Here is an 18,721-nt window from a genome sequence, read left to right on the forward strand (position 1 = left end):
CTATGTTATTTCCTTTCACCCTTGCCCTACCTTCTTGTTGGTAACGATATATAAATTTTACATATACGGTCTGTGCTGATCTTAGTTGCAGTATGCAGGATCTTTCAGTTGTGGCAAGCAGGATCTAGTACCCAGACCAGGGACTGAACCTCAGCCCCTTGCATTGGGAGCATGGAGTCCTAGTCACTGAACCATCAAGGAAGTTCCTGTAACAATAATTTTAATATTAACTCTATCAGTTCATATTTTTAACTCCTCTACTAGAATAAGAGAAAGCTTAATATATTCTCAAGCTGAATAAGCTGAACATTCTTTAATTATTTGCTTTTTGAACCTATTCCCACCATTGTAGTTCTAACTTTCTGAATTCTTTCTAAAGGTCTTCTCTAATGAGCTGTGGGGATTTGGTTTCCTATCCTTTTTTGCAACAGAGGGTTTTGAGGTATAACTTTGGCTTTATATCTAGGTCTCTTTTGCTGGGTTTTGTTGGCATTTTGAAAAACTGCCTTTCCTTATGATCTGATGAGTGGCTTGGTTGAAAGACTTTTTGAAAAAGAAGGGAGGGAAATTCAGCTCTGGTCATAAAACCATTATTTTTTCTTCCCTTGTGATTTAGAATTGGAGAATTATTTTTAATTTTTTTACATATGTGTCCAAAGAGTCTGTAAGAATTGTTTCTGGATTGTCAATAAGGATGCTTAATCTTAGAAATAAAAATGAAAGTCAAGTGAAAGTGTTAGTTGCCCCGTCGAGTCTTGACTCTTTGTGACCCCATGGACAGTAGCCTGCCAGGCTCCTCTGTCTGTGGAACTCTCCAGGCACGAATACTGGAGTGGGTAGCCATTCTCTTCTCCCAACCCAGGGGTCAAACCTGGGTCTCCTGCATTGCAGGCAGATACTTTACCAACCAAGCCACCAAGGAAGAGCCAGAAATAAAAATAGTTTTTAAAATTGTCTTACTTAACAGTGTGGGGAATCTAGCCAACTATGTAATACAGGGACAGTGCAACTAGACTTCTCTTGGTGCTCCTTGCAAACCATATATAAATACCAAATCACTATGTTGTATCACAGGAAATAACATAAGGTTGTGGGTCACATACTTCAAAAGTAAATTCATAGAAAAAGAAAAAAATGGTCTTACTTAAAAAAGAGTAGATGCAATCTTCACTCTGTAGAAACCACGAGACATCTCTCTCTCTTCTCTTTATGTTAGCAAGAGGAGCTGAAGAGGAAGAAGGACACTGATAACAGATTGTACACCTCCCTCTGGCTGAGACTTGGTGAAAGATACAGTGAGATTGTGGCACTAAAACAGAGAGGTATGATCAAAATTTGTTGATCATGAGTTATTTCTGGGGGTCACCAGGAAGCCAGCTGCTGAGCAAGCTGTATTTCAGGGTTACTCTGGAGATTTGTCCATCCAAACCTGAAAGTAGAGGATCTCTGGTACAGAAGCACTCATTATCCGTCCGTGGGTAAGACCAAAGAGAAACATTATTCCTCCTCTTTTCCTGTTTTGTTTGGCTTAAGCAAACTCATTTTCTCTATTAAATTAGGAGAATTGCAGAAACCACTATGAGGAATATGTGAGTGCTACATACTCACTTTGCATTGATTCATTAACTAGTTTGGGCATTGAGCATCTCCGTGTGCCTAGCGGGATAGGTAAGGCCAGACAGAGATAGAGCCTAAGTGCTATTAGATATAGCTTGGTAAGCAGTTGGAAGCATGAATTGTGGAAGACTTTAATCCCAGGTGGCACTAATGGTAAAGACCTGCCTGCCAATGCAGGAGGCACAAGAGATGTGGACAAAAAGTCCATGCTCTTTCCACTGAATCACTTTCCCCCTCAGTGTTGGGACTTTGTATTGTGTATGCCTAAAATCCAAATTCTTTAATCTGGTATTTAAAGTGAGCGAGCTAAGTCGCTTCAGTTGCATCTGACGCTTTGTGACCCTATGGAGTGTAGCCTGCCAGGTCCTCTGTCCATGGAATACTCCAGACAAGAATACTCGAGTGGGTTGCCATGCCCTCCTCCAGGGGATCTTCCTGTTGCAAGGATCAAACCTGTGTCTCTTACATCTCCTGCATTGGCAGGCAGGTTCTTTACCACTAGCGCCACCTGGGAACCCCTTATATTGCTGTACTTATTGTTAAATAATTATAGTATCACACCTCGGTATAGATATTGATAATACCTATGATACAATGTAAAGAAGGAGAATATAGATATATGTGTATCATATAGCTCATAAATATGTTACATGTGTAAACCATGTGTGCTGAAGGGACAATATTCACAAGGAAAAATCCCCATCTTCCCTCGTCTTTCTCAAATTTGACTTAGCTAATCATGAATCTATACTATTCCAAAACAAATCTTAGAGAAAACTTCTTGAGCTTACCCAGAAAAACTAACTTGAATTTTTACTAGAAATGTATTGAATTCATAGACTATTTGGGAGAGATGGACATTTTGTGTCATCTTATCCAGGAACACATCTTCTGTTTCCTGTATTAGTATTTTAAAGCTTTCTCCATGCAAGTCTTACATATGTATAATCAATGTATAATAAAGTTGAGAGACTTTACACTTTTGCTGCTATTGAAAATTATGTCTATTTTACATTGTATTTTCCACTTGATCATTGGTAACATGGAGAAACGCTGTTGATTTTTGTAAGTTGATTTTATGTCTAGCAAACCTACTAAACTCTTTTGAGTTCTATTAGTTTGTCTTTTGATTCTATGGTTTTTCCATGTGAAATGATTGTATCATCTGCAAGTAATGACAATTTTTATCTCCACCTTTTCAGTCCTTGCACATGTTTATTTTTTAACTAATTAATTTATATTAATAGGGGGATAATTACAATATTGTGATGGGTTTTTTTCCCAACAGCATGAGCCAGACCTTCCACTGTTACAATATTTTCAATGTTATTAGGAATCCTTGTTTCCTTCCAGTTTTAAAGAGAAAGTATCTAAAAGTTCCCTGAATAAATAACAATTTGTCCCAAGAATTTGGCATATAATCTTTAATGCTTTTAGTAAATTCCCTTCTCCTCCCAATTTCTTCAGATATTCTACTACAGTTGGCTTTAGAAATTTATAAACACTTTATTCTGGATCATTTAATGTGATCTTATAGTCCTTCTCCTTTTATCTATTAACATAAAGAATTACATTGCTAGACTTTCTGATTAACATATCATCCTCACATTTTTAGATATATCCTAATTGTTCATGAAGCAACAGTTAGAACTGGACATGGAACAACAGACTGGTTCCAAATAGGAAAAGGAGTACATCAAGGCTGTATATTGTCACCCTGCTTATTTAACTTCTATGCAGAGTACATCATGAGAAACACTGGGTTGGATGAAGCACAAGTTGGCATCAAGATTGCTGGGAGAAATATCAATAACCTCAGATGTGCAGATGACACCACCCTTATGGCAGAAAATGAAGAAGAACTAAAGAGCCTCTTGATGAAAGTGAAAGAGGAGAGTGGAAAAAGTTGGCTTAAGTTTTCAACATTCAGAAAACTAAGATCATGGCATCTGGTCCGATCACTTCCTGGCAAACAGATGGGGAAACAATGGAAACAGAGGCTGACTTTATTTGGGGGGGGGGGGCTTCAAAATCACTGCAGATGGTGACTGCAACCATGAAATTAAAAGGCACTTGCTCCTTGAAAGAAAAGCTATAACCAACCTAGACAGCATATTAAAAAGCAGAGACATTACTTTGCCAACAAAGGTCCAACTAGTCAAAGCCATGGTTTTTCCAGCTATGGATGTGAGAGTTGGACTATAAAAGAAGGTTGAGTGCCGAAGAAGAGATGCTTTTGAACTGTGATGTTGGAGAAGACTCTTGAGAGTCCCTTGGAGAGGTCCAACCAGTCCATCCTAAAGGAGATCAGTCCTGTGTGATCATTGGAATGACTGATGTTGAAGCTGAAACTCCAATACTTTGGCCACCGGATGTGAAGAACTGACTCATTTGAAAAGACCCTGATGCTGGGAAAGATTGAAGGTGAGAGAAGAAGGGGATGACAGAGGATGAAATGGTTGGATGGCATCACCAACTCAATGGACATGAGTTTGGGTAAACTCCGGGAGTTGGTGATGGACAGAAAAGCCTGGCGTGTTGCAGTCCATGAGGTTGCAAAGAGTCAGACATGGCTGAGCAACTGAAATGAACTGAACTGAATTGTTCATAGTATATTTTAACACATTATTAAATTTGGTTATCTACAGTTCTATTTGGAATTTTGGCACATACAGAGATACAGAGAGATGCGGTCTATTTTCTGTCCTTTGTTATTCTTATCTGGTTTTGAAATCAAGATAACACTAAGCTTCTAAAATCATCCAAGCAACTCTTATGTTTCCTCTGTTTTCTGGAACAACTTGTGTAAGAGAGGAACTGACTGTTCCCTCAAGGTTTGCAAGATCTGAGGTGGCCATAAAATTCATCCGTAATTAATGTGAACAGGACACATTCAAGAATAAAGGAGACCATTATTAATAATTATGCGAGGGCAAAAGAGCATGAACAAAGACTAGTCTAAGTAAAACAAACTGGAGCTCAATGTTAATACTTTATGGGTATGGGACTTCGTGGGAGAGAGGCCTCTTCGTACCACGCCAGTGTCTTCATGCTTGGTTGATCTATGCAGGTTTGCATTTCTTTCAGTACTACTCTTGATGGATCGCTTTTCTTTGAAGTATTTTTTATACTTATTATGCATGTTTGCTTATCATAGAGCAAGATGTTCTGTAAAGTTGGCATGCCCAAAGCACTGTATGTAAGTTTCATATTCCTCCAATCTCTTTCAAGCTAGCACATTTTGTCACACACTGATTTGTTGAAAACATTGGGCCAGTTGTCCTAACAGTGACTCACCTTCTGTTTTATTTACTTTTCTTTAGCCTGTTCACCAATATATCAGGTAAACAGGAGGCTAGTTCTAAGGGTTTTATCAAGTCAACTTAATGTTTGGCAAAAATGCATCAGAGATGAAGCTATGTTCTTTAGAAGGTAACACATCAGGATTCGACATCTGGACATCATCTAATATTCAGATTCACAATGAAATTAAATTGATAGCGAATTTTTTTATTGAACAGTGCTGGTTTCCCCCTTTATATTCAAAATAATCAATATGGTGCTACTTTTGTATATATAAATGTCTGATTCCATATCAATCATACACTTTGGTTTTAACACTAATTTTAGTCCTTGACAGAGTCAATAGTTTCTTTAGAATTTGTAAGAAAAAACTCAGTAAAATAGAACGTTCTCTTATGAAGTAGAGCTATTTGGTTACCAGAAATACAGCTCCTATTAGAGACGCAGGATAAACACATAATTCGTTCAAATTAGTTACCAGTTTCCAAAGAAGTTTGCTTCGTGGTTGCTTCAAATCATAACATATGAGCTTTCCTGGTTATCTGTCTTTGGGCATCATTTGGCGTTCATGTCTCTTCATTGATTAAACGTATTTCAACCCATTATATTTGGCTTTATTTTTGAAGCTCAAATCGTCATAATTTTAACAAGTAAAATTTCTTCCAGCTGGCTCCTATGTCCTCTTAAATGATCCCTTTACTTTTTTATTGAAATAAAATTATAAATATTTATTAGTGTCTTAAATAAGCCCAAACAGTAAGTCTAATAAGTAGTGCAATTTCAAAATAGTGGTGAATATAAATGATATCTCAAGGTATATGCAATATCTTTAATGTGATATAAAATTATTTTTCTTTTGGTGATAGAGTCAAGAGAATAAATAATAACTAAAAAAATTGTTGACTATATTTATAAATCAAGGAAAGCTCATATTGCAATTAGAGATTAGTGATAATAAAGACATCATTTCTCCATTCATGTACACCAACTTATGAAAATGTACTAGTGGGAAAAACTATGGTCTCAGAATGAAAAAAAAACAAAACAAAACTTAGTTTGGCAATCTAGTGCTGCACATTCTGCCCCCAACCCTATTTTTGTTTAGATTCAACTGACATACTACATTGCATTCGTTTAAGGTGTTCAACATAATGCAGGCTTCCCTGGTGGCTCATGGATAAAGAATCCTCCTGCCAATGTAGGAGATAGATTCAATTCCTGAGTTGGGAAGATCCCCTTGTTGTTCAGATGCTAAATCGTGTCTGACGCCAGACTTCCCTGTCCATCACCAACTTCTGGAGTTTGCTCAAACTCATGTTCATTGAGTCAGTGATGCCATCCAACCATCTCATCCTCTGTCACCCCCTTCTTCTGCCTTCAATCTAGCCCCAGTTCAACCCACTACTCTGAAACCGTTTACCACAGATTGGAACTTGAACACATAGTACCTGGTTTCAGGACCTAATGAAGCTCAGGTTCTTGATGTCTCATCGCAGAAAGAATTCAGTGAGAGACAAAGTGATAGGTAAGGAGTGAATTTATTCTGATTCAGAGAGAAGCACACCCCACGGACAGAGTGTGGGCCATCACAGAGGGCAAGTGCGGCCCTGAAGTTTGGCAGGGTTAGTTTTAATAGGCTGTGTAATTTCATATGCTAATGAGTGGAAGGATTATTCCAACTATTTTGGAGAAGAGGTGGAGGTTTCCAGGATTGGGGCCACCACCCACTCCTTGGTCTTTTTAACAGTGCCTTGGAACTGTCATGGGATGTCTAGGTATGTCCTTTCACTTGCTGATTGAGGACCAAGGTTTTGTCTTGTCTGCCATCTTGGTCCCATTTGATTCTAGTGGGTTTTATGTTGTGTCCTTGGACTATGTCATCCTTTCAAAAGTTGTGCCCTGCCCCTTTCCCTCCTGTTACACCTACACTCAGATTCATTTGTCCTAAAATTTTATCCTTTCTCCAGACCACCCCAACCCAATCCTATCTTCCCTAATACAGCGCCCCACCTAAGAATCATCCTGACTCTATCTCCCTAACTGTAAGCTCTTCCACCCACTGTCCACCCCAATTCATCCCTTAATATACAATATCATCTCTCAGAGACCCCTCCCCTTTGAAACCTGGACTCAATTTCTTGCCATACATCTAATTAAATTTTAAATCAGTCAAAGTCCTATCTGTTATTTTGACAGAGAAAATGTAATACTTATATAGAACATTAATATTAACTAATTTAATTTTAAATGTAACATACAGAATTGCTAACTAGGCATTTAAAAATTGAAAAAAATTAAAAAGATAAAATTTTGCAGAGACAGCAACTGCAGGAATCAGCTACCACTCCCAGGGATGAGATAACAGGAACGGAGATTGGAAGTATTAAAGCTTTGAAACTTGGAGGAGAAACTCTGAAACTTGGAGCAGAGCTGAAACTCAAACCTCTAAGGCAAGAGCTCTGCTCAGCTAGAGCTGATATCTCTGTGAAGCATAATAAGGCTGGGTTTGTAAATATTGGAAATGACAAACTGAGTGCAGTTGCTGCTGAGGGAATTCCCTACCAGTGCTGGGTGAAGAAGCAAGGCCAGGGTAATGCTAGTGGCGACAGGAAATAGATAGGAAGCCCTGAGGAAGCAAAGAGGATGGACCAAGTCCTTCTTCCTTCTCCCACCTTGTAGTGTCCGTCTAGCAACCCCTCCTGGCAGAGCTTAATGAAGTGACTGGCAAAGGAGAAAAATGGTTTGCAGCATGCTACCCTCTGCAACGCAGAGCAGATACCCCAGTGCTGGCCTTGACTCTGACACATGCTCAAACCTTCAACCATTCCACCACTGCCACTGCACCAATAAATCCAATTTGGCAGAAAAGAATCAGAAAGAGATGCTAACATGTAATGAATGTGGGGGGAAATTCATCAAGATGCCTGAAACCAGGCTTCAGTTGCTTGCCATCCTAATATAAGACTAGTATCTTAAAACAGGATCAGGATTACAGCACTACTGAGAGAGTCCCATATTATTTGAGTTTCATGGGCCATTTTCCATGACAAAAATGACTTTCCATGACTTTTCCATGACAAAAATCAGGATATGAAGTTCCATGACTGCAGGACCCCAGAAGTAGCTGGCTGATTCACGAAGGATGGAAAATTGTTTCTGTGGCAAAGCTGAACTCTGACATTATTAACTGCTGAAGCAAGCTGGGTTTGTGTCAGTGAAGTACAGAGAGAGGGAGAAAACTTATCTGAGGCTGACTAGCAGACAGACAACATTTAATATATGTCCTTGCTAGATCCCATTTGGAAAGAGCTGGACGTTGGCCAATATCCCTAACAAAAGGAGGCTCTCCCTCCTATTAAAGCAAACTGGGAAATGAAAACCATCTGTCCTTTATGTGAGACACAAATATAATGGAAGTATTTTTTAAAGAAAAGAATTTTAAGTATTAATAATAAATTGTCTTTGTCCACCTGAAAGGAGAGAGTTATGGAGGACTTCATATGTACTCAGGCTCGTGCTAGGCACTGTAGGAGCCAAGAAGACAGAGGGGCGGGAATTAAAACTGTGGGGAAAAGGAAAGAAAGGAAGAGGGAAAGTGAGAAGGTCAATTAATATTTATCAAGCAGTTATTTTTTGTCAGATTTTGTTCTAAACAACATGTGCAGTAGATACAGATAAGGGAGGGGACGTTCAGAGACAGCTGTTAACTTTCCCAAGGTCATCAGCTCCTGAGAACAAGGATGAGAATGCAGATATTTCTGAAGTCTTAAACAAAGTATATTTTCTTCATGGAGATAGGGTGAAAGAGATATTTATAAAATGATACTGCTGAATCAATTATTTTATTAATGTGTGTGTTAGCAGCTCAGCCATGTCTGACTCTTTGTGATCCCATAGACTATAGCCCACCAGGCTCCTCTGTCCATGGGATTCTCCAGGCAAGAATACTGGAGTGGGTAGCCATTTCCCTCTCCAGGGTACCTTCCTGACCCAGGGATCAAACCCAGATCTTCCACCTTGCAGGCAGATTCTTTACCATCTAAACCAATTTTTCTTAATAGCCATCATGAATTCAAATATATCCAACTTTGGGTTTAGTAAGAAACCAGTGGGGTCATTTTTTGTTGTTGTTGTTTCATTGTATGAGAGGAGTTGGAAGATCCAGTGATCCCCTTCTGACTTTTTATATTTAAGAAAATATAAAATACAACTCTTTTGCGATCCCATGGAATGTAGCCCACCAGGTTCCTCTGTCCATGAGATTTTGCAGGCAAGAGTGGGTTGCCATTTCCTTTTCCAGGGGATATTCCCCAACCCAGGGATCAAACCTGCATTTCCTACATCGCAGGTGGATTCCTTACCACTGAGCCACCCAGGTCTCCCACATTGCAGGTGGATTCTTTACCAGCTGAGCCACAGGGAAGCCCAAGAATACTGGAGCAGCCTATCCCTTCTCTAGCAGATCTTCCAGACCCAGAAATCAAACTGGGGTCTCCTGCATTACAGGTGGATATTTTACCAACTGAGCCACCAGGGAAGCTATGACAAGTATCATCAGTTCAGTTCAGTTCAGTTCAGTCACTCAGTTGTGTCCGACTCTTTGAGACCTCATGAATTGCAGCACGCCAGGCCTCCCTGTCCATCACCAACTCCCGGAGTTCACTCAAACTCATGTCCATCGAGTCAGTGATGCCATCCAGCCATCCCATCCTCTGTTGTCTCCTTCTCTTCCCGTCTCCAATCCCTCCCAGCATCAGGGTCTTTTCCAATGAGTCAACTCTTTGCATGAGGTGATCAAAGTATTGGAGTTTCAGCTTTAGCATCAGTCCTTCTAATGAACACCCAAGACTGATCTCCTTTAGAATGGACTGGTTGGATCTCCTTGCAGTCCAAGGGATTCTCAAGAGTCTTCTCCAACACCACAGTTCGAAAGCATCAATTCTTTGGCACTCAGCTTTCTTCATAGTCCAACTCTCACATCCATACATGACCACAGGAAAAACCATAGCCTTGACTAGACGAAACTTTGTTGGCAAAGTAATGTCTCTGCTTTTGAATATGCTATTCTAGGTTGGTCATAACTTTTCTTCCAAGGAGTAAGCGTCTTTTAATTTCATGGCTGCAATCACCATCTGCAGTGATTTTGGAGCCCAGAAAAATAAAGTCTGACACTGTTTCCCCATCTATTTGCCATGAAGTGATGGGACCAGATGCCATGATCTTCGTTTTCTGAATGTTGAGCTTTAAGCCAACTTTTTCACTCTCCTCTTTCACTTTCATCAAGAGGCTTTTTAGCTCCTTTTCACTTTCTGCCATAAGGATGGTGTCATTTGCATATCTGAGGTTGTTGATATATCTCCCAGCAATCTTGATTCCAGCTGGTACTTCTTCCAGCCCAGCGTTTCTCATGATGTACTCTGCATATAAGTTAAATAAGCAGGGTGACAATATACAGCCTTGACATACTCCTTTTCCTATTTGGAACCAGTCTGTTTTGCCATGTCCAGTTCTAACTGTTGCTTCCTGACCTGCATACAGGTTTCTCAAGAGGCAGGTCAAGTGGTCTGGTATTCCCATCTCTTTCAGAATTTTCCACAGTTTATTGTGATCCACACAGTCAAAGGCTTTGGCATGGTCGATAAAGCAGAAATAGATGTTTTTCTGGAACTCTTTTGCTTTTTCCATGATCCAGCAGATGTTGGCAATTTGATCTCTTGTTCCTCTGCTTTTTCTAAAACCGGCTTGAACATCAGGAAGTTCATGGTTCATGTATTGCTGAAGCCTTAGTTGGAGAAATTTGGGCATTACTTTAGTAGTGTATGAGATGAGTGCAATTGTGCGGTAGTTTGAGCATTCTTTGGCATTGCCTTTCTTTGGGATGGGAATGAAAACTGACCTTTTCCAGTCCTGTGGCCACTGCTGAGTTTTCCAAATTTGCTGGCATATTGAGTGCAGCACTTTCACAGCATCATCTTTCAGGATTTGAAACAGCTCAACTGGAATTCCATCATAAATGTAACCAATTGGAACTACAGACCTCATGGAGATTAAGGTTAATTTCACAGGATATAGCAACAAACTTAGAAGTCTGGGTGGTTTACAAAACTTCTTTGTTAGCATTAATCCTCATAAGCATAGCTTTATCAAACTGGATATTATCTGCTTTCCTAGTAGACTGTGAGGGAGGAAGGAACATTTTCTTCTTATTTTGTTGAAATTTATTTCACCAACAGTGAGTAGGATTTACAATTGCCAGGACAAGTGCTGGAACCTCAGTGATTACTGAGAAAGGGAGGGAAAAGCAAGTTTAAAACTTACAGACAGAGAAAAAAGAAGGTTTTTAATAAGTAAAACATGGAGCATGTAATGTTTTACATTCACAATTCCGCTCTCTGTTGCCACGACAATTTACCCTAGCCTTGAATTTGCAGTAAACACCTTAGCATCTTTTTACCGGCTTTCTTCTTCTAGAATGTATTGGAATCCATGGGAAAACACTTGTTACCTGTTAATTAAGGTTGCAAATAATGCAACATCCCATAAATGTCACCGCTTAATATAAAGTGTTTCTTCCAGCACCATAACCATCCTTCAAGTATTGGGTCCCTTTTTTTTTTTTTTTTTAAGGAATTACCCTCTGTATTACCAGACTTCCAGATATCCTCATTCAGGCTCCCTTACACTTCTTTTCCTCCTCCACTTTCCCTTTTATACACTCAAACGTTTCTGAAAATGTCTTAATTGTCTCTTAACCAAATGATAAGAGTCATTGCTATCTATCATTTATACATGAATTTGTACAAGAAATCAATGAATGGCAAGCCTCAATTCCCCTTCAAGAAACCCATTTTGAGTAAGAATTTATAAATTAAAGCTTCAAAGCTAACTCTTACCTGCAACACTGATACCTCAGGCCAGCCAATAAATTATTACCTAATAAATTACTGTTTGCCTTTGAAAGGAAAATAGAGTTTAATCTTTGAGAATCAATTTCTCCTCTTAGTCTTCTTTCAGGCTCCTGGACAGCACAAGTCTAGCAACTCTGGTTACCCACAGCTTTTTAGATTTAACTGGTCAACATGCATGGAGAAGGCAATGGCACCCCACTCCAGTACTCTTGCCTGGAAAATCCCATGGACGGAGGAGCCTGATAGGCTGCAGTCCATGGGGCTGCTAAGAGTTGGACACAACTGAGCGACTTCACTTTCCCTTTTTACTTTCATGCATTGGAGAAGGCAATGGCAACCCACTCCAGTGTCCTTGCCTGGAGAATCCCAGGGACGGGAGAGCCTGGTGGGCTGCCATCTCTGGAGTCACACAGAGTCAGACACGACTGAAGTGACTTTTCAGGTCAACATGCAGAGGTGTCCAGAAAGATATCAAAGCATACATCTCTTGGTGTATACTCTTGTCGCACCATCTAGAATCCCCATCAAGACTGAAGCCATAATTCCCCTAGCTTCGAAGAATGTTGGCTGCCAACAGCTGAGTCTCTCTCTGGCTTTCTCCTCTATGGAAAGAAGCTGCCATACCCAAGGTAAGGTAATATGTCAATTATATCTCAATAAAATTGATTGATTGATTGATTGATTGATTAAAGGGAAAATGGAAAGCTATTCTAATAAAGAGACTTTTGTACAACTAAAAAAAATGTTTATCTGGGCCACACTTCATGTATATATTTTTTAAAATCTGTCTAAATATTAACAATAAGCCTTCAAATGTAGGGACTCCCCTGGTGCCTCAGACGGTAAAGAATCCACCTGCAATGCAGGAGACATAGGTTTGATCCCTGGGTTCAGAAGATCCCCTGGAGAAGTGAATGGCTACCCATTCCAGTATTCTGGCCTGGAGAATTCCATGGACAGAGGAGCCTGGTAGGCTACAGTCCATGGGGTCACTAAGAGTCAGACGTGACTGAGAGACTTTCACTTCAAATGTAGGTATGAACTGCTTTCTTTACCTGAACACTATAAAAATAACCACATTTTAAATAAAATAAATATACAATACGGTTGAGCAATTCTGAAAGAAATCTGAAACATACTAATCAAGACTAAGTGCTAAGATATTCTTTCTCTGTGTGTATCATGTTATAGATTACATAAGCAAAGTGAGAGAGTAAATCTTTGGTGCAAACAAGCAGTTAGTTACTTATGAACACCAAAGCTGATGTGCATACAAAAGATGCCTGTCAGTCTCTGAAGGTCTGAATTGAGTCCTGATTTGGGCAAGGGTAATATCTGTGAGCACTGTCACAGGAGGTTTGTTAGTTGAACGTAAAAGCATAGGTTCTTAAGAGAAGGATCTTTGGAAATTTCAACTTCACCAGAAGTGAGGAACTCTTTATTATTTTTATAATTGTCTAAGTCATAAAATGCTCTGAATCATAATGAGTCATTGCTCTTTTGAAATCAGAGAAAACACATTTGATGAAGGGAGAAAGGCTGTCACCTATGCAAAACACCCAGATAGCAAAATTTGCTAACTCACATTGAGAATAGACTATGGATGTGGAGTTCAACTTTCTCTTCTCAAGTCTACCAGTCTTCCTCCTTTATTGAATTCAAATTTTTTTCATTAGTTTTAATATACCTTAATACATACTTATGTGTAGATATACAGTATATACCTAACCAAACAATGCATTACATGACAATGTGTACTCTAATGTTAAAACAAACTATCTTATCAAGTATATTTTACAATGTATGCTGCTAAGTCACTTCAGTCGTGTCCGACTCTGTGTGACCCCATGGACTGCAGCCATCCAGGTTCCCCCGTCCATGGGATTTTCCAGGCAAGAGTACTGGAGTGGGTTGCCATTGCCTTCTCCATATAATACTTTGATTACGACATCCACCCCAACTTGAATGGTTTGAAGAACAAATTTATTTATATCAGTAAAATATATAAATTTTAAAAGATTAGAATTGTGTGATAACTATAGACTATTTCCTATCTCTCCAAATGTTAACTTTTTTAAAAGTATCAAGATAAACAAGGGTACCTACCCAATTGCCATAATACTGAACTGTTCTAAAGATCCTAATTCAATAACAGATTTCAGGAAACATATTTAAGTTAACTTTAAATCATAGTTCATAATTTGACAGAGGAATAAGGACATCATAAACTATACCCAGATGCTGTAAGTGGTGAAACTATCAACATAAATGGAATGTTATCTGAGGTTTGCAAAAGACAAATTTATAAACACTATATGCTTAAATGAGTAAGTAAGTGTTAGCCACTCAGTCATGTCCGACTCTTTGCGATCCCATGGACTGTAGCCCACCAGGTTCCTCTGTCCAGGGACTTCTCAAGGTGAAAATACTGGAGTGGGTAGCCATTTCCTTCTCCAGGGGATCTTCTTCATCCAGGGATCAAACCCAGGTCTCCCACATTTTGGGCAGATTCTTTACTGTCTATGACTTATTTAATTCAAGACCTAGGTTTACATTTCATACCTTTAAATGTTATTATGATTAATAAAAACTGATCTACAAAGTATAAGGAATTTAGGTATTTAGTAAAATAATAAAAAGTCTCAGATAAACTAAAAATTTCATGTTTGTATTTTCATTTCCCACTGAGACAATTCAGAGAGAATAAGTATTGAGTTCTTTTAAACCAAAACATCAAAAAATAAAAATATTTTCCTGACTTGGGAGTATTGATGGGAATTGGATGTAGCTATAAAAATCTCTCTCTTAACTAAGCAGTGTTAAAAACTTTACAGATGGATGAATCTTGTAATGCTGAGGGAAGAGAGAAGCAAATTGTTTATGATTTCTTTATACAAATATAATAGATATTTTTCTCACAGCATAGTTCCTAAACATAGGCAAGCTACTTCAACTGATTTCAGATGAAAACAGCAAACTCTTCCACATTACAAAATATCCTTGGCTGTGTTGGATTTATTGCAAGATAGTATACTACTGTGGAGAAGGCAATGGCACCCCACTCCAGTACTCTTGCCTGAAATTCCATGGATGGAGGAGCCTGGAAGGCTGCAGTCCATGGGGTCGCTGAAGGTCGGACATGACTGAGCAACTTCACTTTCACTTTTCACTTTCATGCATTGGAGAAGGAAATGGCAACCCACTCCAGTGTTCTTGCCTGGAGAATCCCAGGGACGGGGGAGCCTGGTGAGCTACCATCTATGGGGTCACACAGAGTCGGACATGGCTGAAGTGACTTACCAGCAGCAGCAGCAGTATACTACTGTCCTTTGTGGATGATTCAAAGTACTCCCAATGTGATTTTGAATTGACGTGATTTTTCGCTTTTAATGAGATTAGACTCTCTTGAAAAAAGACTCTTTAGCTAAACTAAAAAAAAAAAACTTTACAAAAGGTTTCATGTCTTTTTATAGTTACTCATTATTAGGCTAAAGTCAATTTTCATATCTTTTGTTCCTAATATTGTACTCAGCAGGAACACTTAGATCATTTAACTAAAATTAGATTTCTCCTTTTCTCATCCAAAAACATAGTTAAGTGAAAGTATTTATATTAGAACACAAGAAAACCACTTAAATAATTTTTAAGAACTTTGTGATTTTGCATATTTCTTTATACATTTTTATTTTTTTTAATATTTATGCAATTGTTTTTATTTATTCAACTCTAAAGATTGACTGCAGCAATTTTTGGATGGTTGACACCTTAGATTAACACTAATTATATTGCTATAAATTTGGTTCGGGGTCAGAATGGGAATCAGGAAAGAGGGAGAACAAGAGCAACAAAAATCTTCAAACACTGAAATGAAGAAATACTTTTTCCCTTGAATTAATGCTACTTTCCCATAGACTTCCCTAGACTGGTTTGCAGCCTAAGGTAATAGGAAACAAGGCTTGGGCATATGGAAGAAACCGCAGGTTAAGCCATGGTGCCAAGCGAAAGACTAAAACTGCAATCTGAGTGTCAGGCTCAGGCACAGTTTAGGAGCACAGGCAGAGTCTCAAATGTGTCCCAGGGTCCTTCCATTTTCACCTATTCAATTCCCCCTTTTTTGGCCAATTCAGAGCTGTACACAACCCCCTCGCTGCCTCTCCTGCTCACGCTGTTGTTTACAGGGAACCCGACAGGCACGTGTGGCTCCTGCTGCGACAGAAAGGCAGCAAGACCAGCTGTGATACATCTCCTCCTGAACGCCTGGACAGTCGGGCTGGCTGAGGAAGGCTTCTTCAGGCCTCCAGAAGGCCTGGAGCCCCGAGAAGAACACTGCTTACCCTTGGGAAACCTGGCAACAGTTGCCTGTGATTTCTGGTGGAAATGACCAATCAGAATCAATCCATCTCACTGGAAAAGGTCAAGGGGAAAAAAAAAAAAAAAAAAAACAGCTTCCCTTCCAAAAATGGTAAAGAGGAAACGAGGAGAGAAGAAACCAAAATATTTAGAATGGCATAAAAAGTGATATGCGTAAACTTCTTTTTGTTATTAAATCTAACTATAAGTTTCCTAAAGTCCGGTTACCAAGTTGAATTGTGTGGGGAAGAAGAGAGAGACCAGCTGGAATTTTCCTCAGGAGTTCACAACTTCAGGCTGAGAGGTCCTAGGTTTGCGCTGGGGGAGCCCCTTCCTGAACGAGGGCTTGGGTGGGCCGGGCTGCATGCTGGCTCTAGTCCCGTTCGTCCCTGCAGAGTGAGCCTGGCCCCATTCACTAGTGTCTCCTGGTGCCTGGGATGGAGCACTCTGGTACCTGGAACCAGATTAATAGCATGAGCTATTTCTGTAACTACCCACGCTGTCGTGTCGCCCTGGGTTAGTGGGGTCACTGGACTTTGGGCCTTGTGGCCTGTAGCCTTGTCCTCCTCGTCTGTTTCCTGGCAATGCCTCTTGGTGAGGCTGGTAGGATCAGCCACCGGAGTTTGCTATAGTTGCAGGCGTCTCCCCCGGTGCCGAGTTCTTCTTGTTAGTGCTTGTAAGGCTGGCAGCAGAGGCACAGGTGGAAGCAGCAGCAGCAGAGGCGTCACACGGGCTACCCAAAGACACAGATACAACCAAGCTACATCGAGATCGGGTCGAATAGCTGTTCTTTGGATGGGACACTTGTCCAAACGAATCAATGTTCTTCTTCAGGGTCTCTACATCACAGGTGAATTGGGCCACTCGTCCCAGATCTTCATCATATTTACGTTCACTAACAAAGTGCTTGATATCAGCTCTGAGCTCGACCAACTGCTCTTCTGACACCCGAACAGCCACATCAGTCATTTTCTTTAGAAGTTCGGCTTTCTTTTGACGGCTAAGCAAAATTTCCATTGCTTCAGCTTTCACTTTGTCCATTTCAGCAAGCAACGCCACTTCCCGATCCGTTAAACAGCTCTGCAATTCGGCAAAAGCTTGTATCATTTTCTTAATAGAAGCATCCATCTCTTCTTTAACTACAACTCGATATCGTGCAAGAGACACTGTGCAGTGCTGGAGGTCTTTCACAGATTTTTCAATATTAGAACCAAGCTTTTTGTTGGTGGAAGAGAGGGGAACATCTTCCATGCCTAGATTTGAAAGCTGAGGTCCTACAGTAGTTCTTGAGAGAGACTTGGCAGCATTCCCATTTTGTTGAGTAGAATGCATAGTCAAAGATCTGGACTCAAAATCAGAGACACCATTCTCCAGCATGGATCCTGTTCTATCCAGCATTTCTGATGTGGCAGACTCAGGATCCTCCAGTTCTCTGGCTTCTATTGAAAGTGTCTCCATACCTTCACTGAGTGAGTCCACAGACTCAGTATCATTGATGGCACCGTTGACTTGATAACCATTAATATCACCTTTCTCTGAGGAGGGCGCAGATTGTTCCTCTTGAATGGAAACTGATTTATTGGAATCTGGGATACTGTTACTTGGTTCTGCTGCAGGTTTTGGCTTGCTTTTCTTCTTTTTGTTCGTTTTCTTGCCTGTCACTGTCCATTCTTTGAGTACTTCACTGGCACTAACTTCCATGAATGCTTGTACTGTTTTGTCCGGACAATTATCAAAGTGCTGCAAAACCAGGATAATTTCATTGTTACTCTTATTGGGAACTATTGCACGCACTGCATTTATCTTTTCTTTCATGTTTTCAAAAGCTCCTCCTTGGGCCAGTACAGTATTGGACTGCAAATCAAAAATGAATCCTGATGAATCCTTCTGGTTTTGTTTCCTAGACATTGCAGGTTTCTTTAATCTCAAAAAATGCAGAAGAAAAGTATTATTTTGCCTTGTCTTGGTTCTGACTGTAGTTATCTTTGATTTAAAAGGAGGCGACCGAAGGCTGTAGTTGGAGGTGATAAATATAAAATCCTGGTTATTTGAAATCCTATTCACTAGCCGTCGATCTCTTTTTCTTCTCTCATATCAAATTCGTGTCAAGAAATATTGCACACATTCATGTCTCTTTTTCCAGGGAGATTCGCATCATCGTAACATCATGGGCTGGCAGACAAATGGCAAATGTCAAACAACTTTTAAAAGATCTTCAAGGAATTCCTTGGCGGTTCAGTAGACAGGACTCAGCGTTTTCACTGCTGGGGCTGAAGTTTGAGCCCTGGTCAGGGAACTATGATCCTATCCCAGACCCCTGCAGTCGCCACATTCCCCAGTTCCGGCTCTGCGTCCCGGACACTCTGGAGTCTGAGAAGAGGAAAAGCTATTTGTTTTTGAAAATTTATTCCTGAAACAGTATATTATCCTTCTTGGCCAAAATATTTTAAACAACTCAGTGCTTTAATTTCTTCACTTGCAAAGAACATTTTCAAGAAGAAACCCATTATGAGATTCAGTCCTCAAAGATAGATTTCTTAATT

At 39.8% G+C, this 18,721-nt stretch overlaps 1 pseudogene; it reads right to left on the reverse strand.

Moving 5' to 3' along the window:
• Positions 1 to 16,454: 16,454 nt before the first annotated feature.
• Positions 16,455 to 18,086, reverse strand: LOC138091024 (spermatogenesis-associated serine-rich protein 2 pseudogene; annotated as a pseudogene).
• Between the last annotated feature and the right edge of the window lie 635 nt (positions 18,087 to 18,721).

Source organism: Capricornis sumatraensis, chromosome 15 (genome assembly GCF_032405125.1).
Source record: "Capricornis sumatraensis isolate serow.1 chromosome 15, serow.2, whole genome shotgun sequence".
NCBI lineage: Eukaryota > Metazoa > Chordata > Mammalia > Artiodactyla > Bovidae > Capricornis > Capricornis sumatraensis.